At 40.2% G+C, this 24614-nt stretch overlaps 1 pseudogene; it reads left to right on the top strand.

The window, feature by feature from the left end:
• The first annotated feature begins 14921 nt into the window (after nt 1-14921).
• LOC107802820 (uncharacterized) lies at nt 14922-23908 on the top strand (annotated as a pseudogene).
• The last annotated feature ends 706 nt before the right edge of the window (nt 23909-24614 follow it).

Here is a 24614-nt window from a genome sequence, read left to right as displayed (position 1 = left end):
GTGCAGAGTGTAGTATTAGCACAATCGACCCCATATGCTAGTAAGTGTCTAGCCTAACCTCGGCGAAGTAGTAACGAGGCTAGGACTAGACTACCAAATAAAGTTGTGTAGTTAAATCATATACCACATAAAATAAAAGCAGGAATGTACAGTTAAGGATAGGAGGGGGAAAGATGTTGCGGGGAAACATCAAATGATAACAGAAGGGCATCAGGTAAATATAAGGAAAACCATAACTCAACTATCAACAAGAATCAGAAATGAAACAAGTGCACGACATCACCCTTCGTGCTTTTACTCTCGTCCTCACCATAAGAATCAATATAATCTGCACGACATCACCCTTCGTGCTTTTACTTTTGTCCTTTCCATAAAAATAAATATAATCGGCATGAAATTGTACATCGTGCGTCACGACATCACCCTTCGTGCTTTTACACTCTTCCTCGCAAAATCATACACGGCATCACCCTTCGTGCTTTAACACTCTCTCACCAAAATAATGCACGGCATCACCCTTCGTGGTTTAACACCCTTCCTCACCCAAACAACAATCACAAAGCAATAAGGGCAAGGAAATCAACAAATTTATAATTAAATCCTGGCAAGGGAACAATAGCACAGCAGTCATATCCCGGCAAGGGAAAACAATATCAATAATAACATCCTGGTAAGGGAGACAACATTAAACAATAACATCCCGGCAAGAGAGACAATATCATAATCCTCTTTTCTATTTCGCCTTTACTTCACAACTCAATTCAGAATTTGAGCCAATGCTCTATAAGGTTCAATTGCAAATTATACTTCCACAAATCACTTTACAACTTGAGCCAACACTCTTCAATGTTCAAATACAAATATCGCTTCCACAAGCCTTGCTCAACAATAGAAATCATCACCTAAAGCATGAACAATACAAACAGAGTCACATTAATCATAATATAAGACTCACGGGCATGCTTGACAACAACGTATAGATACTCGTCACCATGCCGATACGTCATACTCAACAACTAGCACATAGCAAATAGGATACAACTCCTAATCCCTCAAGCTAAGGCTAGACCAAACACTTACCTCGATTCCACGAACACAATTCAAGCCTCAACTATCACTTTACCTCTTGATTCCACTACCAATTCGCTTGTATCTAGCCACAAGTTACTTAACTATATCAATAAATGCTAAATGAATCCATTCTAATGCATGAAAATAGGTTTTCTAAAGTTTTTCCCAAAAAGTCAAAAATCGACCTCGAGCCCACATGGTCAAAACCCAAGGTTCGAACTAAAACCCGATTGCCCACCCCCCACGAACCCAAATATATAATTTGTTTTGAAATCGGACCTCAAATTGAGGTCCAAATCCCCAGAATTTGAAAAACCTAGGTTCTACCCAAAACACCCAATTTCCCCCATGAAAACCCTTGATTTTGAGTTGAAATCATGTGAAAAGATGTTAAAGATTGAAGAAAACGAGTTAGAAATGACTTACAATCGATTTGGAGAAGAACTTTTCTTTGGAAAATCTCCCAAGAGAGTTTATGTTTTGAAAGAGTTTGAAAAATAAAATATTTTCGGCTAAGTCATGAATTTGCAGGTCGCAGATGTCGCAATTGTGACCAGGGTTCACAATTGCGAACCCTTTAGAAGACTGTCCTCTTCGCATTTGCGAATATTTTATAACATTTGCGACCACCCCATATTTCTGAGGGGGTTCGTATTTGCGAGGCAGATGTCGCATTTGCGACTTGGATCTTCCGCATTTGCGACCAAATGATCGCATTTGTGATTAGGTCTGCCTAGACCTTCTTTCGCATTGGCGATGCTTTGTTCGCATTTGTGATCTCGCATTTACGAGTTTTGCGAAGCCTGCATACCTGCAACATACCAGTAATTCCTAAGTCCAAATTTCACTCTGTGGCCTATCCAAAGCTCACCCGAGCCCTCGGGGCTCCAAACCAAACATACATACTAACCCAAAAACATCATACAGACTTGCCCGTGCAATCAAATCACCAAAATAACATCAACAAATCATGGGTCCGGATCCGTTTAACTAAAATATTAACCGAAGTCAACTTAAATTAATTTTAAAAGCAATATTTATTATTTTTCACAGATTTTTCATATAATGGCTTTACGGATATACGCTCGGACTGTACACACAAATCGAGGTGAGACAAAAAGAGGTTTTAAGGCCTCGAAACACAGAATTTATTTCTAAAACAAGTGATGACATTTTGGGTCATCACATATTATAAAAGAAAAACAATTAGTTTTTGGATAATTTTTTTCTAAAACATCCAAAATATATTTAAATGTCAAATGTTGTTATAGGTGTATAACTGTCATTTACTATAAAAGTCGAAATTTTTGGAACAAATATTGCTATTATAGAAATATTTGACCGTAAAACTAAAGGATACGTACAAAACTCAATGCCTTGTCCAACTTCTCATTTGGCCTAGGTTTACAACTAACAAAAACATAATTTAATTTCATTGCAACAACTACTTGAGTAAACTAATAAATGATTGAGCTTGAAATGATCAAGACCGGGTTTTTTCAAGGGGTGAATAGCTTGTGTGATAGTTAGATAATTACATTTAACTTGATATTTCTCATTCGAGACCAATTCCTCATACATCAATAATTAAATAGAAATAACAGTGAACATTTTTCTCCCGACAACCTCTAATGCCAACCTAATGAATACCCTAAAGTTTGGTCCACTAGTTTTGCAACTATATTTCCTACTTATATATTACGATCCCAGTTCGTCCTCTGTGAATTATCGTCATGATACCTAGTCTCTACGACTAGGTAAGCCTAAAAATTTATGGAAAAAGGAAACAACAATTAAAAACTAGAAGAACTGCGGATAAACATAATGGAAATGTTTAAGATGCCACTCGGCATACACAAATACATACTCTCAACTGAAAAGATCTCCCAAAACCCGAAATCTCATGAAATCACAAGCTATAGATACTACATAGCGTTCTAACTCCAGAATGTCTAAATTAAAGGAAATACAGAAGGGCTATAACTACAAGAGTGAATGGAGAGTGACTCCTCGGTCTGCGGACGCGACAAATATACCTCGAAATCTCTGAAGAATCGCCTCGCCTCAAGGATAGTAGGGCCGAATCGAAGAACCTGGATCTGCACATGAAAAAAATATGTGTAGGAAAGGGCATGAGTACACCACATCAGTACCTAGTAAGTGCCAAGCCTAACCTCGGTCGAGTAGTGACGAGGAAGGTCAGGGCCCTACCGGTCATATACATACATATATAAGGAAATGAAACGGTAAGAAGTAATATAGGATAATAAGAATAATAACAAATACAATAGAGAGAGAAATCACAGAAAGAATATAACTCCACACAAAGATAGCAACCGGGGATCTCCCAGGATACCGTCCTGTAGTCCCCAAATGTAAATATCCAGTGGATCTCCCGGGTGTCGTCCCGTAGTCCAACTCATAGTGCGCAAGGATTTACCGGAATCCCGATCCGTAGTCCCAAATGTAAATACCTAGTACTAAGAGAATCTACCGGGTCCAGTCCCGTAGTTACAATATAAATATGCAGGGGATCTACCGGAATACAAATCTATAATCCCAAAGTAAACATGTAGGGGGATCTCCCGGGATATCGTTCCGTAGTCCCAAAGTAAACACATAGCAGCAACACGAAGAATATTCAATTCAATCCAAATTTCATACCAAGGTAAAACAGGTATTTCTAACCTAGCATGCTGCACAAAACTCAAATAAAGCAGTTTGAGCAAATAAAGCAATTAAGTCAATTAGACATGCTTTCCTAAGCTAACAGTAGGCTTAAATTACAAGTAGTATAAACAGGGAAGAAAACACAGTTATAGTTACTTAATAAAAATAGGATTTTCAACAATTAGCACATGTACGCACTCGTCACCTCCCGTACAGGGCATTTCATATTTCAACAATACTAAATCCTAAGGGGAGTTCCCCCACACAAGGTTAGACAAGCCACTTACCTCGAACCAGCTCAAAATCAACTCGAAATCACGTTCTTGCCACGAGTATCCAACTCTAGGTGGCCCAAATATAATCAAATTAATACCAATGCGTAAATACAACTATAAGCAACTAATTTAGCTAAAGAAAATGAAGCTAAGACAAGAAAATAAGAATACGCCCTAAAATAATCTTCATGCCCACGTCTCGGAATCAGGTAAAAGTCATGAATTATGAACACCCATTCACTCACGAGTCTAACCATACCAAAATCCCTCAAATCCGATACCAAAACCTCGATCAAAACCCCAAAATTAGGCCTAAGAACGTTTCTTAATTTTTTCCCAATTTTTCATCCCAAATCCGAATTTAAATGACACAACTAAGATTAGATTATAAGAATACAACTAGAAAGGGATTAGGAATCATTACCCACTGATTTCCTCTTCCAAATCCTCCCAAAATCGCCCTCAACCGAGCTCCAAATTGTTTTTCCAAGTTTTGATTTCAAACCCTCTAAATTTACCTTTTTCTGACCAGCGAAAATGCTTCTGCAGTTAAATTACTGCACCTGCAGTCCCGCACCTGCAGAAAAGGCATCACAGATGCGAAAAATCACTTAACTGGCTGGGTCCGCATCTGCAGTCCCGCATTTGCAGTCACCCAGCCGCACCTGCGGTTTCCTGGAGCCTGGGCCAATTCCGCTTCTGCGGTCACCAATTCGCTTCTGCGGCACCGCACCTGCGTTCCCACACACGCAAGTGCGCTTATGACAGGTTCAGCACTCAGATTTTTGCCTAAGTCCAAATTCAACTTTCGTTAAGCACCCTAAACTCACCTGAGGCCCTCGGGACCTCAACCAAACATGTCAACCAGTCCTAAAACATCATACAAACTTATTCCAACCCTCGAGTCACATCAAACAACGCTAAAACCACAAATCGCACTCCAACCTAAGCCTAAGATTCCCAAAACATCCAAATTCTGCTTTCGATCAAAAAGTCTATCAAACCTCGTCCAAATGACCTGAAATTTTGCGCACACGTCACATTCAACACTACGGAGCTACTCCAACTCTTGGAATTCCATTCCGACCCCTAGTTCAAAATCTCACTATCGAACTGAAAACTTTAAAAATTCAACTTTCGGCAGTTCAAGCCTAAATAAGCTACAGACCTCCAAAACACAATCCGAACACGCCCTTAAGCCCGAAATCACCCAACGGTGCTAACGGAACCAACAGAATTCCATTCTGAGGCTGTCTTCATACTGCTCCGACTACGGTCCAAATTTTAAAGCTTAAACTCTCATTTAGGGACTAAGAGACCCAAAACGTTCCGAAATCCAAAACAAACCTTCCCGACAACTTACAATAGTAGAAACAAACATGGGGAATGCAGTTATTAAGGGGATCGGGGCGTAATTCTTAAAACGACTGGCCAGGTCATTACATCCTCCCGCTCTTAAAACATTCATTCGTCCTCGAACGAGCATAGAGACATACCTGAAGTAGTAAAAAGACAAGGGTAACGGCTACGCATATCCTGATCGGTCTCCCAAGTCACCTTATCGATTTTCTGACCCCACCACTGAACCTTTACTGATGCAATGTTCTTTGACCTCAGTTTCTGAACCTGCCTGTCTAATATCGCCACCAGCTCTTCAACATAAGATAGATCCTTGTCCAACTGGACTGAACTGAATCCAACACGCGTGACGGATCACCGTGATACCTCCAGCGTCGAAACATGAAACACTAGATGAACTTCTGCCAAACTGGGAGGTAAGTCAAGCTCATAAGAAACCTCCCCAACACGCCTCAATATCTCAAAAGGACCAATAAACCTCGGACTCAACTTCCCTTTCTTCCCAAATCTCATAACGCCCTTCATAGGCGAAACCCGAAGTAATACCCGCTCTCCAACCATATAGGAAACATCACGAACCTTCCAGTCCACGTAACTCTTCTGTCTGGACTGGTTTGTTCGGAGTCTATCCTGAATCACCTTAACCTTCTCCAAAGCATCCTGAGCCAAGTTTGTGCCCAATAATCTAGCCTCACCCGGCTCAAACCAACCCACCGGGGATCTGCACTGCCTACCATATAAAGCCTCATACGGTGCCATCTGAATGTTGGACTAATAACTGTTGTTGTAGGCAAACTCCCCAAATGGAAAGAACCGATCCCAAGAACCTCCAAACTCCATTACACACGCATAGAGCATATACTCAAGAATATGAATAGTGCGCTCGGACTGTCCGTCCGTCTAGGGGTGAAATGATGTACTCAACTTCACCCGAGTACCCAATTCATGATGTACGACCCTCTAGAACCGTGATGTGAACTGAGTACTTCTATCTGAAGTGATGGAAACTGGAATACCATGTAGACGAATAATCTCTCGGATATAAATCTCCGCCAACCGCTCCAAAGAATAGGTAGTACACACAGGAATGAAGTGCGTGGACTTGGTCAGCCAATCCACAATCACCCAAATGGCATTGAACTTTCTCAAAGTCCTTGGGAGCCCAACTACAAAGTCCATGGTGATCCGCTCCCACTTCCACTCCGAAATCTCTATCTGCTGAAGCAACCCAACCGTTCTATATTGTTCATACTTTATCTACTGACAATTGAGACACCGAGCTACAAACCCAACTATATCCTTCTTCATTTGCCTCCACCAATAGTGTTGCATCAAATCCTAGTACATCGTCACGGCACCCAGATGAATGGAATACCATAAACTATAGGCCTCCTCTAGAATCAACTCCCGAAGCCCATCAACATTGGGTACACATACCCAACCCTGCATCCTCAATACCCCATCATCACCAATAGTCACTTCTCTGGCATCGCCGTGCAAAACCTTGTCTTTGAGGGAGAGCGAATAAGGGTCATCATATTGATGTTCCCTGATATGATCAAATAAGGAAGATCGAGAGACCACACAAGCCAGAACCCGACTGGGCTCCGAAAGATCCAATCTCACAAACTGGCTCACTAAGTCCTGAACATCCATTGCCACAGGCCTCTCTGCTATTGGTAGATAAGCCAAACTCCCCAAACCCTCCGCCCGGCGACTCAAAGCATCGGCCACTATATTAGCCTTGCCTGGGTAATACAATATAGTGATATCATAGTCCTTCAGCAGCTCTAACCATCTCCTCTGGCGCAAATTAAGGTCCTTCTGCTTGAACATATGTTACAAACTTTGGTGATCAGTATAGATCTCACAAGGAACATCGTACAAATAATGAAGCCAGATCTTCAAGGCGTGAACAATAGCAGCTAACTCGAGATCATGGATATGATAATTCTTCTCATATAACTTTAACTGTCTGGATGCGTAGGCAATCACCCTACCGTCCTGCATCAATACCGCTCCAATACCAATCCTCGAGGCATCACAATAGACAGTATAAGACCCCAAACCTGTAGGCAATATCAAAACAGGGGTTGTAGTCAAAGCTGTCTTGAGCTTATGGAAGCTCGCCTCACACTCTTCCGTCTACTGGAACGGAGCACCTTTCTAGGTCAGTTTGGTCATAGGTGTTGCAATAGATGAAAACCCCTTAACAAATCGACGGTAATAACCTGCCAAGCCAAGAAAACTATAGATCTCTATAGTTGAGGATGGTCTAGGCCAACTCTGCACTGCTTCCACTTTCTTCGGATCCACCTGTATACCCTCACTCGATACCACGTGACCCAAGAATGCCACGGAATCCAACCAAAAATCACACTTTGAGAACTTTGCATATAACTTCTTTTCCCTCAAAGTCTGAAGCATTGTCCTCAGGTGTTGCCCATGATCTTCTCGACTCCGGGATTATACAGAATATCATCAATAAAAACAATAACGAATGAGTTAAGATATAACTGAAACATACTATGCATCAAATGCATGAAGGATGCTGGGGCATTGGTCAGCCCAAATGACATAACAAGGAACTCGTAATGACCATACTGAGTCTTGAAAGCAGTCTTCGGGATATCTGGCTCTGTAATCTTCAACTGATGGTAACGTGAACGCAAGTCAATCTTAGAAAACACTTATGCACCCTGTAACTGGTCAAACAAATCATTAATACGAGGCAAAGGATACCGGTTCTTCACTGTAACTTTGTTCAACTGGCGATAATCAATGCACATACGCATAGAACCATCCTTTTTCTTAACAAACAAGATAGAAGCACACAAGGTGATACACTAAGCCGAATAAAACCCTTATCAAGAAATTCCTGTAACTGATCCTTCAACTCCTTCAACTCAGGAGGAGCCATACAATACAGAGGAATAGAAATAGGATGAGTGCCCGGTAACAGATCAATGCCAAAATCAATATCTCTATCGGGTGGCATACCCTAAAGATCAGCTGGAAACACATCAGGGAAGTCCCGTACTACTGGGACTAAATCAACTGTAGGGGTATCAATACTAACATCTCTCACATAGGCCAGATACGCGTCACACCCCTTCTCAACCATTCGCTGAGCTTTAAGGAAAGAAATAACTCTACTGGGAGTGTGATCTAAAGTACCCCTCCAATCTACTCGCGGTACACCTGGCATAGCCAGCGTCACAGTTTTGGCGTGATAATCAAGAATAGCATATGGGGTGACGACTAGTCCATGCCCAAGATAACATCGAAATCTACTATGCTAAGCAACAATAAATTGGCTATGGTCTCAAAACCAATAAGAGCAACCAAACACGATCGATAAATGCGGTGCACAACAAGAAAATCCCCCATAAGAGTAGAAACATAAACAGGGGAACTCAAAGAATCCCGAGATACGCCCAAATGCAGGGAAAAATAAGAAGACACATAAGAATAAGTGGAGCCTGGATCGAATAGAACCGATGCATCTCTATGACAAACCAGGACAATACCTGTGATGATAGAATCAGAGGCGATAACCTTGGTACGAGCAGGAAGGGCATAATATATGGCCTGGCCTCCCCCTCTAGAGCGACCTCTACCTTCCCGACCTCTACCTCTAGATGGTTGAGTAGGTGGGGCAACAACTGGTGTTGTGATCATAGCCTAGGAACTCTGCGGAGCACACTGTGGCTGAGAAGTCTGTGGAGGTGCACCCCTCCTAAGTCTGGGGAAATCCCTCACCATATGGCGTGTGTCACCACACTTAAAACAAGCTCTGGGAGGACGTGGTGGTTGTGACTGGCTTGGGCCAGGTCTGCTAGACTGACCATCGAAAGCACCCCATATAGGAGGCGCACTAGATACTAGAGGTGCATAATAAGGCTTATGAGGTCTAGAAAAAGTTAGAATACCACTGGCTGCTAGAATAGCTGAATGAACAAGGTGACTCATATAACCCCTACCATGACGAACTACAGCTGGAGCACGGGCACTAGAATAATGGCCAGGCTCTCGAGACCTCTTGGCCACCCTCTCTTCTCTATCCCGAGCATGCATACCCTCCACTCTCCTAGCAATGCTCACCACCTGCTGATAAGAAATATCCATCTCCAACTCACGAGCCATGCTAGACCTGATGCTGGGAATGAGCCCCTCAATAAACCGGCGAACCCTCTCGCGAACAGTAGAAACCAAAGCTTGTGCATGTCTAGCCAAGCTAGTGAAACAGATAGCATACTGCGAGACAGTCATATACCCTGGCGCAAATGCTCAAACTCTGCATGCCATGCATCCTTGAGGCTCTGAGGAACATACTCTTCAGGAACATATATGAAAACTGAGTCCAAGTCAGGGAAGATGCCTCATCCGGACTGTCTAACTCATAAGTACGCCACCACTCATAGGCAGCTCCTCGAAGCTGGAAGGTAGTGAAGGAAACCCTGCTCAATCCTGATATACCCATGGTACGGAGGATACGATAGCACTCCTCTAGAAATCCCAGAGCATCATCTGATGCTAGACCACTAAATATAGGAGGCTTGTACTTCTTGAATCTCTCAAGCTTCCGCTGCTCATCCTCGGAAGCCGCTGCCCTATCTTTGGGATGATCTGAGGCTACAGGCTGTGCCGGCATAATCTCTGGGACCTGCTCAACATGCACTCGTTTCTCAGGAGTACGGGCGGCGGGAGTCTGTACTCCTCCCCCGACCTTGGATGTGGCTGTAGTAAGGGGAAGTAACCCTGCCTGAGCCAGAGTGGTGTACATGGTCATGAACTGTGCGAGAGTCTCCTGAAGAGCTGAAGTAGTAGTAGCAGTAGGTGTATCAGGTGTTTGGGCTCCGGCGGAAGCTGGTGGTAGCTCCTCGGTGGTAGCTCATGCGGGTGCTCTGGCTACACCACATGCGCGTCCTCGACCTCTACCCCGGCCTTGAGCTCTGACGGCTCCAGTAGGGGCGCGGGTGCCTGATCGTCTTTAGTAGCACGTGTCCTCACCATCTATGAGAGAATAGAAGACAGAAGTTTAGAATTGTGATATCAAAAATCTCGCACGACAAGGAAATCAAATAAAGTGGAATTTTCCTAACAGTTACATAGTCTCTCGTAGATAAGTACAGACTCTTCATACCGATCCGTGAGACTCTAATAAACTGGCTTGTGATTCATCACTCCTATGAACCTAGAGCTCTGATACCAACTTGTCACGACCCCAGTTCACCCTCCCTGAGCTATCGTGATGGCACCTAGTCTCTACAACTAGGTAAGACAATTTGCGGAAAAAGAAAACAATAGATAAAAACTAGAAGAACTATGGATAAACATAATGAAAACGTTTAAGATGCTGCTCAACATATACAAATACACACTCTCAACTGAAAAGATCTCCCAAAATCCGAAATCTCACGAAATCACAAGCTATAAATACTACATAGCGTTCTAACTCCAGAATGTCTAAATCAAAGGAAATACAGAAGGGCTATAACTACAAGAGAGAATGGAGAGGGACTTCTCGGTCTGCGGACGCGACAGATATACCTCGAAGTCTCTGAAGAATTGTCTCGCCTCAAGGATAGTAGGGCTGAGTCAAAGAACCTGGATCTGCATATGAAAAAAATATGTGCAGGAAAGGGCATGAGTACACCACAGCGGTACCTAGTAAGTGCCAAGCCTAATCTTGGTCGAGTAATGACGAGGAAGGTCAGGGCCCTACCGGTCATATACATACATATATAAGGAAATGAAACAGTAAGAAGTAACATAGGATAATAAGAATAACAACAACTACAACAGAGAAAGAAATCACAAAAAGAATATAACTCCACACAAAGATAGCAACTGGGGATCTCCCAGGATATCGTCCTGTAATCCCCAAATGTAAATATCCAGTGGATCTCCCGGGATCCTGTCCGGTAGGCCAACTATCAATGCGCGGGGATCTACTGGAATCCCGATCCGTAGTCCCAAATGTAAATACCCAGTACTGGGGGAATCTACCGAGTCCAGTCTCGTAGTTCCAATATAAATGTGCAGGGGGATCTCCCGGGATATCCTCCCACAATCCCAAAGTAAACACACAACAACAACACGAAAAACATTCAATTCAATCCAAATTTCATACCAAGGTAAAACAGGTATTTCTAACCTAGCATGCTGCAGAATTCAAATAAAACAGTTTGAGCAAGTAAAGCAAATAAGTCAATTAGACCTGCTTCCCTAAGCTAACAGTAGGCTTAAATTGCAAGTAGTATAAATAGGGAAGAAAACACAGTTATAGTTACTTAATGAAAATAGGATTTTCAATAATTAGCACATGTACGTACTCGTCACCTCATGTACAGGGCATTTCATATATCAACAATACCAAATCCTAAGGGGAGTTCCCCCACACAAGATTAGGCAAGCCACTTACCTCGAACCAGCTCAAAATCAACTCGAAATCACGTTCTTTCCACGAGTATCCAACTCCGGGTGGCCCAAATCTAATTAAATTAATACCAATGCGTAAATACAACTACAAACAACTAATTTAGCTAGAGGAAACGAAGCTAAGACAAGAAAATAGGTACACGCCCAAAAATCCTCTTCGCTCCCACATCTCGGAATCGGGTAAAAATCGTGAATTATGAACACCCATTCACTCACGAGTCTAACCATATCAAAATCCCTCAAATCCGATACCAAAACCTCGATCAAAACCCCAAAATTAGGCCTAAGAACCTTTCTCAACTTTTCCCCAAATTTTCATCACAAATCCGAATTTAAATGACAAAACTATGATTAGATTATAGGAATACAACTAGAAAGGGATTAGGAATCGTAACCCACTGATTTACTCATCAAAATCTTCCCAAAATCCCCTTCAACCGAGCTCCAAATCATTTTTTCAAGTTTTGATTTCAAACCCTCAAAATTTCCCTTTTTCTGACCAGTGAAAATGCTTCCGCGGTTAAATTGCCGCACCTGCGGAAAAGGCATCGCAAGTGCAAAAAATCACTTAACTAGTTGGGTCCGCATCTGCTGTCCTTCGGCCTCATCTGCGGTCCTGCATTTGCGGTCACCTAGCCGCACCTGCAGTTTCCTGGAGCCTGGGACAATTCCTCTTCTACGGTCACCAAGCCGCTTATGCGGCGCCGCACCTGCAATTCCACACACGCAGGTGCGGTTATGACATGTTCAACACTCAGATTTTTACCCAAGTCCAAATTCAACTTCCGTTAAGCACCCGAAACTCACCCGAGGCCTCCGGGACCTTAACCAAACATGCCAACCAGTCCTAAAACATAATACAAGCTTATTCCAACCCTCGAGTCACATCAAACAATGCTAAACCCACAAATCACTCTCCAATCCAAGCCTAAGGATTCCCAAAACTTTCAAATTCCGCTTTCGATCAAAAATTCTATCAAACCTCGTCCGAATGACGTGAAATTTTATACACATGTCACATTCAACACTACGGAGCTACTCCAACTCTCGAAATTTCATTCCGACCCTTTGATCAAAATCTCACTATCGAACCGGAAACTTCAAAAATTCATCTTTCGGAATTTCAAACCTAAATAAGCTACAGACATCTAAAACACAATCCGAACACGCCCTTAAGCCCGAAATCACCCAATGGAGCTAACAGAACCGACAGAATTCCATTCCGAGGCCGTCTTCACACTGCTCCAACTATGGTCCAAATTCTAAAGCTTAAACTCTCATTTAGGGACTAAGTGTCCCAAAACATTCTGAAATCCAAAACAAACCTTCCCGACAACTTACAATAGCAGAAACAAACACGGGAAATGCAGTTATTATGGGGATCGGAGCATAAATTCTTAAAACGACCGACCGGGTCGTTATATTATATGTACCTTTATTTTATTTGTCATGTCAATTTGTAGTAATCAAGAAAGCCCTACACCTGTACATCTTCATGGATCATAAGCACAATATCCTGTCCTAGATGTAAAATAATCTGATTATGGGGCTCTAATCTTATAAATATTATTGAAATAATTTTGTCCCGCCATAAGGGACCAAATGAATTTGGAAAAGTATCACGAATAAAACTGTCACGATAAAAAATCATCCTAGTCGTGATGATACCTAATCCGACCCGTTAGGTAAGATAAATATAATCAACACAACTCAAATCAGGTAATGAGAGACAATCGATAAAATAAATGAACTTTATATACAAATTCCAAGGACTCGTAGTACAAATCATGAGCTTCTAACACTTAGAATTTCAAAAGATGGTATTAATAAATACATCATATGTTTGAAGTTTACATAAACAGATTAGCAATATCTAAAATTATCAAGGACAAATGGCAGCTTGTAACGACCTAGCCGGTCGTTTTGAGTATTATAGCCCCGTTCCCTTATTTATTACTTAATCTGTGTTCATTTGGTTTTATGTGACTAGCCGGGGTTATTTCGAAATGAATTGGGATACTTAGTTCCAAGGTAGAAAGCCTAAGTTGAAAGAGTTGATCGAATGTTGAATTATGTGTATATGACTCCGGAATAAACTTTTGATGGTTTTCATAGCTCCGTATGGTGATTTTGGACTTGGGAGTGTGTCCCAATATTGATTTGGAGGTCTGTAGGTGATTTTGGCTTGAATTGGCAAAAGTTGGAAAAGTTAAAGTTTGGAGAGTTGTGAAGTTTGACAGAGATTGACTTTATGGTTACCGGTCTTGGATCTTGGTTCTGGGAGTTAGAATAGGCCCGTAGTGTTATTTATGACTTGTGTGCAATATTTGAGGTCAATTGGAGTTTGTTTGACATGTTTCAGCATCGATTGTGGAAGTTTGAAATTCATTAGTTTCAATAGGCTTGAATTGGGGTGCGATTCATGTTTTTGATGATGTTTGACGTGATTTGAGGTTTTGACTAAGTTTGTATCATATTTTAGGACTTGTTGGTATGTTTGGATGGGGTCCCGAGGGCCTCGGGTGGATTTCAAATAGTTAACGGATCAAAATTTGGACTTGGAGCATTGCTAAGATTGCTGAACTTCTAGAGTGATCACACCTGCAGTGGAAGTGGCCGCAGGTGCGCTGCAGGTACGGCCTTATGAACACAATGCAGAAGTGAGTGGGGGACGCTGGGACCGCAAAAGCGTGAAAGTCCACTTTACTTCCATAAAAACACAAAATGTATCCCCTAAAAAGTTTAGAGCCCGTTTGGACATAAGAATTTTTTATTTTTTTTCAAAAATATTTTACTTTTTTCGGAATCGGTGTTTGATCATAAATTTTGCAATTTTCACTTGAAAATGAATTTTGAAATTTTCGAAAATTTAAAAAAACTCCAAAAAGCTGTTTTACAAAAATTTCACTCAAAACTTCAAAAATAACCCAAAATTATATTCATGTCCAAACACAACTCTAATTTTCAAATACCATTTCTCACATGATTTTTTTTTATTTTTTTTGGGATTTTATAATTCTTATGTCCAAACGCCCACTTAAAATACTTTGACTATTACACAAAAACTTCTTGTCCTAACCCCACAAATCAGTCCAAGTCATCAACAACACCCTCCATTTGACACGTGACAAAATCTCTCTGTGTCCCACATATCCCTTTCTTAAATTTTCCGAATGACTGTTACTAAAAGACTCCATCACCAAACACTAGTCAACGTTTTTCCAAACTCGCCGGAGCCGATGAAGAAGTTCAAGAACATAAGGTCAGAGTCGTTGACTTTATTACTGGTCAACCCAGCCGGAATCATGGAAAGCGCCGACGAGTCACTGTTGCCGGGAGTGTATAAAGAAGTAGGGAAAGCATTGCATACTGATCCAACGGAACTTGGTTCTCTCACTCTTTTCAGATCCATAGTTCAATGCCTTTGTTACCCTCTCGCTGCTTACCTCACCGGCGGTCAAAACCGCACCCATGTTATTGCCCTTGGTGCTTTCCTCTTGTCCGCTGCTACCTTTCTTGTTGCCATTTCCTCCACTTTTACTGAGGTTAATTCTCTCTTTATCCTTCTACATGTGCACAATTACATTCTTATTAATTTACTTGATATTGGGTTTGTTCTAAAATTGATATTGTAATTTTAAGGTTTTATTTAGATCCTTGCGCTATATTTTTGCATTGATTTGACGCAGACTAAAAGTGTTAACTCTTGGCAAATTTAAAGGACCAAAACTGCTTAGTGCATACTTAAGGGACTATTTTGAACCTATCCTCAAACACAAGGGATCATTTTTGTCATTTTCTCTGATATGACAAAAAATAGTTTTGTAGCTTTACTATTATAGTGAGTAAAGTTCATTAAATTAACTTTTATAGTTAGTACAATTTAGTAGAGTACTTTAATGTGACAAAATATTTTAGTGAGTTTATTGTTATAATACGTAAAGTTTAGTAATCATACTTGAGATAGACTTTTTCTTTTGTGTGAGAAATGGACAATGTTATGCTCCTATTGGTTCTTGTCTAGTTTCTGAAAGGTCTCTCCTGTTTGTTAGGAGCCCCAAGCCCGGGACAAAGTTAATCAATGAGAATAGTTGAAACACAAGGTTGTTTGGAAGCTGAATCAAGCATTTATGAATCTGTGCTTGTTAGTTGTTACCTTTTGTTATTCATAGATAAGGTATTACAAGTTGACTAGCTATCAAGTCAAATTTGAGGCAGACAATGTGTTATAGTTTAGAAAGATTATTATCCGGAAACCGCCTCGCTCAGGAAGGGTTAAGGCTGCGTACATCCTATCCTCCCCATACCCTACTTGTAGAATACACCGGGTATATTGTTGTTGTAGCTTGTATTAAACTTTTTGTTTCTTAGATTAGAAGATACAATTGCTCTCTTCTTGTTTTTCCTTTTGAATCTTTAACCTGGGGGATTTCCTGGGTTTTCCAGTATTCATATTTCTTAAAATTTCTCAATGCTTATAAGGCATTTCATATTACTATATTTTCCACTTTAGTTTTTCAATCCTTGATTGGCATTTGATAAGAGAAGCAATATATATATATCTTTCTTGAAATGACCTCTATTAGAATGCTCATATTCTTCAATAGGTTGCCATATCCAGAGGATTGAATGGAATAAGACTTGCAATAGTCACACCAGCAATCCAATCTCTAGTTGCTGATTCAACTGACGAAAGCAACCGTGGCATAGCTTTTGGATGGTTACAACTAACAGGAAACTTTGGCTCTATCCTTGGTGGGCATTTATCGGTGCTTCTAGCTGAAACATCATTCATGGGGATCGCTGGCTGGAGAATCTCCTTCCATCTCATCGGTTTTATAAGCGTTATAGTTGGTATCTTGGTACGCCTCTTCGCCAAAGATCCTCGCTTTGTTGATAGTGATGGCAATGCAACAGAGCAACCTCCCCAAAAACCATTTAGAGAAGAAGTGAGGGAACTGCTAAAAGAAGCAAAAGCAGTTGTAAAAGTACCTTCCTTTCAAATTCTTATTGCTCATGGGGTCTCAGGTTCATTCCCTTTGTCATCATTGTCATTTGCTCCTATGTGGTTGGAGCTTATTGGATTCTCCCACAAGACAACAGCATTCCTTTTGACTTTGTTTAATGTTGCTGGATCAATTGGTGGATTGTTTGGAGGAAAGATGGGGGATATACTTGCCTAACACTTGCCAAATTCTGGTAGAATTATTCTTTCTCAGATAAGCTCTGGTTCGGCAATCCCTTTAGCTGCAATTCTGCTTCTTGGATTGCCTGATGACCCTTCCTCAGCTGCAATCCATGGTTTAGTCTTGTTCATAATGGGATTTATGATATCGTGGAATAGTCCAGCGACAAACAAGTATGTTTCCTTTGGACTACTATATCATTCATTGTTCTCTGAATTTTTCTGGCATACATCATTCTTTTACATTCGGGTGGGCGTTGGTATGCAGTTATATTTGTCAGGGGGTGGAGTTGATATTTTGTGTCTATTAGCCATTAGGCTATAGTTCAAAACTATTTCAAAAGAGCAAACTGAAAATTTCGGATACTGTCTTGTTTTCTGATTTCAAGAAGAGGAAAATATTTCTCCTTCCTTGCCATCTTCCTCTTAGAAATATAGGGAGTTTTGAATGTTAGATCCATACAATAGGGGAAAGTCCGATAAGAATTTGAAATTGAGGTAGTGTTTGTATATCTTGTAGATGAGGACTTGCAGAAATAGCCTTAATCCAACTATGTGAAAGTGTTGTTTCAATCTGTATATGTTTTTCTCTAAGTTGATTTTCTTTGACTCAGCGGGAACTAGCCAATACTAGAACTGTAGATGGAAAACTAATCTGGTTCAAGCTTAAGATCCTAGCAAAGCTTTATCTGTAAAGCACTTGATTTTTTCTTTTTCCTTATCCTTCCTGCTTGTTTGCTATTGCAAGTCATTTCTTATTTTATAAAGTCATACCTTTAGTTGATAGTGAAGCACCTTTGATTGTTTCTCATATGGTCTTTTCTACATGGCATTTGTTTAAGTATCTTCGCTTAATAAACTAGTTACCTACTTCTTTCTGTTTCTGCTCTTTGCACAATGCAAGGCTCAGTCTTTGGCTCCTGTTTAGCTTATTTTACACTTTCACAAAATGGATTCGTTTCTATGCAAATTAATGGGTAAAGGAGCACATTTAGGCACCAACTACAAATGCTTAATAAGACATAGCTAAAGGAGCTCATAAAAATTATTGGTCTCTGCTTACTAGTTTGAAGCTGGTACCTGTTCACCTAGAAAAGATTTTCAAAAAATAATTCAGCATGATTTACTAACATATTTGTTGGGATAAAAAATAATCTCGCCCAGGAATAATATTCACAACAAATAATAATAACACAAGAGAGTAACAATGACACCAAATATTTTAGCGGGATAAAATACAATACCCGAGTGGAGCAATATTACCACTATAATATTACAACTCAGTAGTGTCAAGAGACTACTACAACTTTGAAAGAAATAGCACTCTTTATTTAAAACACCTCACGACAATATTACTACCACTCACTAGTTATCTCACAAACCACAATCTGTGGATTACTCTCACTGCTTTATGCTTCTCTCGTTATTTTGGTGTGTATCAAAAGAGAAATGGAGCCTGCTATTTATAGAAGATCAGAATGGTTTATTCACTGTAATTTGCAGTGCAAATTACCATCGGTCAAAACATGTGTTTGTGACTTTTGAAATTTGGCAACTTTTTCTAGCCGCCCAACTTGGAAAATCTTTTCAGCCACCCTATTTGACTTCTGCAACTTTTTCATCTTTTTTCTTTGTTTCATCTTTTTTATGGGCCCTACAAATCTCTCCCTTAATTTTGATTTTTCTTCTTCATTCCAATTCTTGATCTCAATCTTTGAAAATTTTCAAACTTAAGAGGTTTTGTGAAGATATCTGCAACTTGATCATGAGACTTCACATATTTGAGCCCGACTTCCTTCTTGGCAATGCACTCTCTGATGAAATGATACCTTGTATCTATATGCTTGCTTCGATCATGATATACCGGATTCTTGGCGAGTGCCTGTGCAGATTTGTTATCAATACAAATCTCTGTAGCTTCCATTTGTGGCAAATTGAGCTCCTTTAATAATCTCCTTAGCCAAATAGCATGACAGGTACATGATGTTGCTGCTATATATTCGGCTTCACAAGTCGAGAGAGTAACAATGGACTGTTTCTTTGAACTCCAAGAAATAACAGAATCACCCAAGAAAAATACAAAACCAATTGTACTTTTTCTATCATCAATATCTCCCGCATAATCACTATCACAAAATCCCACAAGGTTGAAATCATTAGAAGAAGAATAAAATAACCCAAAATCGATCGTACCTTTTAGGTAACAAAGAATTCTTCTAGTGATCTTCAAGTGAGTAGAGGTAGGAGCCTCCATGAAGCGACTTACTACTCCAACTGCAAAAAGTATATCTGGTCTGGTACAAGTCAAGTACCTCAAACTTCCCACAAGACTTTTGAAGAATGTGGGATCCACTTTTTCTCCTTCATCAAACTTGGACAATTTGTCCCACTTTCCATCGGTGTGTTCACAAGGTTGCAATCGAGCATGTTGAACTTCTTCAATATCTTCTTTGTATAGCTTTCTTGAGAGATAAAAATTCCATCCTCTATCTGCTTCACTTCTAGGCCCAGGTAATATGACATGAGCCCTACGTCTGTCATCTCGAACTCACGGGACATATCTTTCTTGAAAGCTTCAAACAAACTTGGGTTATTACCCGTGAAAATAAGATCATCAACATAAAGACAAACAATTAAGATATCTCCATTAGTATGAACTTTAAGGTAAAGAGCATATTCATGGAGACAACGAGTAAGCCCATTGTCTTGAAAATACTTGTCGATGCAACTATTCCATGCTCGTGGGGCTTGCTTTAATCCATATAAAGCTTTCTTCAACCGCAACACTTTATCTTCATGGTTTTTGACCACGAAGCCCAATGGTTGTTCAACATAGACTTCTTCTTCAAGATAGCCATTCAAAAAGGCTGACTTGACATCTAGTTGATGAATCTTCCACTTCATTTGCGCCGCCAAAGAGATCAACAAACGAATAGTCTCCATGCGGGCAACAGGTGCATAGACTTCTTCATAGTCAATGCCTTGCCTTTGCTTGTAGCCTTTAGCCACAAGTCGTGCCTTGTATCTCTCCACATCTCCATCAGCATTCTTCTTTGTCTTGTATACCCATTTCACTCCAATTGCTCGATGACCCTTGGGAAGAGTTGTTAACTCCCAAGTGTTGTTCTTCTGTATTGACTCAATCTCCTCCTTCATGGCTTGTCTCCACCTTTTGTTTGTAATAGCTTTATCAAAGTTCATTGGTTCACTGTCAGCAAAGAGACAACATAAAAAATCAAAATTAGTAACTTCTTCTGTGTCCTCATAGAGCTCTTGAATGCTCCTTGTCTTTTGCGGCTGTTCATTTGAACCTTCTTGAGAAGAGGGAGATGCAACATTTATTGGAGAAGAAGGTGGAGTTGTGTCCTGCATAGGTTCCACGGTCTCCGGTTCTTCTTCATCACCAAAGTATGGAAGAAAATCATATGAAGTTTCTTCCTCAGCTTCCCAATTCCATGCCAGTTCTTCATCAAATTCAACATCACGACTTACCACCACCTTACCACTGCTTGGGTTGTATAGCTTGTAGCCTTTTGAACTCATATCATAGCCAACAAACACATGCTTGACACTTCGATCGTCAAGCTTTGCTCTCCCTTGATGTGGCACATGAGCATAGGCTATGCTCCCAAAGATTCTCAAGTGCTTGACACTTGGCTTTCTTCCACTCCATGCTTCTTGAGGGGTTTGATCTCTAACATTTCTTGTTGGAGACCTGTTATTCAAATAAACTGCACAAGAAACAACTTCGGCCCAAAATTCCTTAGGCATACTTTTAGCTTTCAACATACATCTAGCCATATTAAGAATCGTTCTATTCTTTCTCTCTGCAATACCATTTTGTTGAGGTGAATAAGGTACCGTTAGAGGCCGACGGATTCCATGAAGTTGACAGAAGTCATTAAATTCGTTTGAGGTGAATTAGCCTCCTCTATCGGAGCTTAGAGCTTTAATTTCATAGCCACTTTCTTTCTCCACAAGTACTTTGAAATTTTTAAAAGCAGCAAAAGCTTCAGATTTTTGGTTCAAGAAATAAACCCAAGTCTTTCTACTAAAGTCATCAATGAAAAGCATAAAGTATTTTCTTTTACCAAAAGAAGGTGGATTGATTGGTCCACACACATAAGTGTGGACAAGCTGGAGCGGCTTGGTTGATCTTGACATGGCCTCCTTTGGAAAACTCCTCCTTGCATGCTTTCCAAGAAGACAAGCTTCACACAATTGATTGAAATGGTTAATTGATGGTATCCCATGCACCATGTTCTTTTCTCCCATTGATTTGAGCGCTTCAAAATTTAAGTGCCCAAATCGCATGTGCCAACACCATGATTCATCTTGCACATTAGCCTTCAAACACTTTGCATCAATTGTTTTAAGATTCAGAGAAAACAATCTATTCTTTGCTATATGCACTTTAGCAATTAGAATTCCACTTGAATCTCTAAGCCAAAGATGCATATTTTTCATGTGGATGTCATATTCCTTTTCAAGAAGTTGGCCCAAACTTAAAATATTACTTTTTAATTTTGGCACATAATAAACATCTTGAATTAACTTGTGATTACCATCTTTACAGGAGATCAGAATCGTACCTATCCTTTCGATTTGAACCTTTGAGGTATCTCCAAAGGACACATTACCTCTCACTATTTTATTGATCTCCACAAACTTCTCTTTGCATCCACACATATGATTGCTTGCTCCATTGTCCAAATACCACGAGCTGCAATCATCTCTGTCTTCTTCCTTGAGTGCCATTAACAACGTTGACTCATTTTCTTCTTTCTTATCGTCAACAAGGTTAGCCTTTTCTTCAACATTGCTACGACATTCCCAAGAGTAATGGCCAAATTTATGACAATTATAACATTCAATTTTTGATTTGTCATACATTTGTCCATTATTTTCTTGGTAGTATCCACGTCCTCTTCCTCCTCTTTGTCCACAACCACGACCTCTGAATGTTTGGTGGATTTTAACTTCATTGTTGAAGTTGTTACCATTACTTCTTCCTCTTCCATGACCTCCTCGACCTTGGCCTCGTCCTCGTCCTCGTCCGTTTCCTCGATAGCTTGTTTCACCTCCATAATCCTTGAAGGATGCCTGAGTTTTAAGAAGTTGCTCCGATGGCACTTCTTGTCTCCTTTTGATCTTTTCTTCGTGGGCCTGTAAAGAACCTTCCAATTGCTCCACCATCATAGAATCTAAATCTTTAGATTCTTCAATAGCACACACCACAAAATCAAATTTAGGTGTTAAAGTGCGAAAGATCTTTTCTACCACACGGACATCTTCTATGTCCTCCCCGTATCTTCTTAGTTGATTTACAACAACCTTCACTTTTGAAAAATAATCCGAGATGCATTCGGATTCTTTCATTTTTAAAACTTCAAAATCAGCCCTTAGAGTTTGAAGTTTTACCTTTTTCACCTTGTCAACTCCTTGAAGAGAATTTTGTAAAATCTCCCAAGCTTCCTTTGAGGTGGTAGCATCTGCCACCTTCTCAAACATGGCATCATCCAAACATTGGTGGATGAGCGTGAGGGCTTGTTGATCCTTCTTCCTTGTCTTTGCCAAGACCTCTTTTTCATTTTGGGGCAGAGCTTCCTCATTATCGGGTTTTGCATAACCTTTGTCTACGATTTCCCATACATCCTGAGAGCCAAGGATGACTTTCATACGTAGACACCATTTCTCATAATTATCTTTTGTCAGACGGGGGTACTGAAAAGATAGCAGACCATTATTTGCCATGGCTCTGATACCACGTTGTTGGGATAAAAAATAATCTCGCCCAGGAATAATAGCCACAACAAATAATAATAACACAAGAGAGTAACAATGACACCAAATATTTTAGCGGGATAAAATACATTACCCGAGTGGAGCAATATTACCACTATAATATTACAACTCAGTAGTGTCAAGAGACTACTACAACTTTGAAAGAAATAACACTCTTTATTTAAAACACCTCACTACAATGTTACTACCACTCACTAGTTATCTCACAGACCACAATCTGTGGATTACTCTCACTGTTTCATGCTTCTTTCGTTATTTTGGTGTGTATCAAAAGAGAAATGGAGCCTGCTATTTATAGAAAATCAGAATGGTTTATTCACTGTAATTTGCAGTGCAAATTACCATCGGTCAAAACATGTGTTTGTGACTTTTGAAATTTGGCAACTTTTTCTAGCCGCTCAACTTGGAAAATCTTTCTAGCCACCCTATTTGACTTCTGCAACTTTTTCATCTTTTTTCTTTGTTTCATCTTTTTTATGGGTCCTACAATATTCACACATGACATGCTTGCAGTCCGATTTTTGCGGAGATAGTTCCTGAGAGAGCTCGAACAAGCATCTATGCCCTGGATCGATCGTTTGAGTCTATACTGGCATCATTTGCTCCTCCAGCTGTTGGTATTTTGGCTCAACATGTTTATGGTTTTAAACCAATCCCCAAGGACTCAACTGGCTCACAGGAAATTAAAACGGATAGAGAGAATGCAGCCCCGCTTGCCAAGGCACTCTACACTGCTATAGGCATTCCAATGGCAATTTGTTGCTTTATCTGTTCCTTCCTTTATTGTACATATCCACGTGACAGAGACCGTGCTAAAATGGATGCATTAATAGACACAGAGTTGCAATGGATTGATGAAATAGGCCATCATCCTCCTGAAGAAGAAAATGTCAAACTTCATTTTTTCGAATCCGATGAACTGCATGGAAAAGAGGTAACCGCGATTGATATAGATTATGAAGTAGAAGAGATACTTGACAACGATGAGAATGATGAGAAAAGGCTTCTCCAAAATCAGTTGAAATCCTCTGATAGCAGCAAATTGAAGAGCAAATGGAACAGCAAATTTTATGAATATCGGATACAACTTTCAGACTAAGAAATGAAATTCACTTCATCAATATCATAGTGTGAACGTTGTCATATGACCAAACAAATGTTCTGCAAAATAAAATTTCATCAACGCGATTCAATAGTAGATGACGAATCAAATCAAGCTCTATCAACTTACAGTAGTATCAGTTTTGACAGTTTACTATAGTTATCTGAATCACATTGATCGAGTATAATGCTTAGAATACAGGAAGAAGATATAAACAAGATGAAAAGAACTCGGGATGTTGCTTATCGTTTTCATTGCAGATAAAGGGTTCTAATTGTTAGTAGTACTTAGTGTTGACCAAATCTTCAGTCCTTAAATATTAACAAGTTTTATCTGATCCCCTCTCAAGATATCGAAACCTATTATAGAGAGCTCTGGTTAAGGCTTGGTTCAACAACAACAACAATAACAACCCAGTGTAATCCCACTAGTGGGGTTTGAGGAGGATAGAATGTACGCAGACATTACACCTATCCGAAGAAGGTAGAGAGACTGTTTTCGGAAGATCCTCGGCTCAGAAAAGATAGAGAGGAAAGAGTAACCGCAAGCAACAACACCAGCAAACCAAACAGAAAACCGAAACAAGGGAAACATTAAGCAATAACATAAATCTAACAATAAGAAAATACAACACTAACTCTGAGGGATGCATTAAAACTACTGGAACGAGCAAGGACACCACTCGACTACCTAGCTTACTACC

This window comes from Nicotiana tabacum, chromosome 11 (assembly GCF_000715075.1).
Source record: "Nicotiana tabacum cultivar K326 chromosome 11, ASM71507v2, whole genome shotgun sequence".
Classification (NCBI taxonomy): Eukaryota; Viridiplantae; Streptophyta; class Magnoliopsida; order Solanales; family Solanaceae; genus Nicotiana; species Nicotiana tabacum.
The sequence above is the reverse complement of the archived record's forward strand: the minus strand, read 5'-3'. Positions and strand labels throughout refer to the sequence as shown.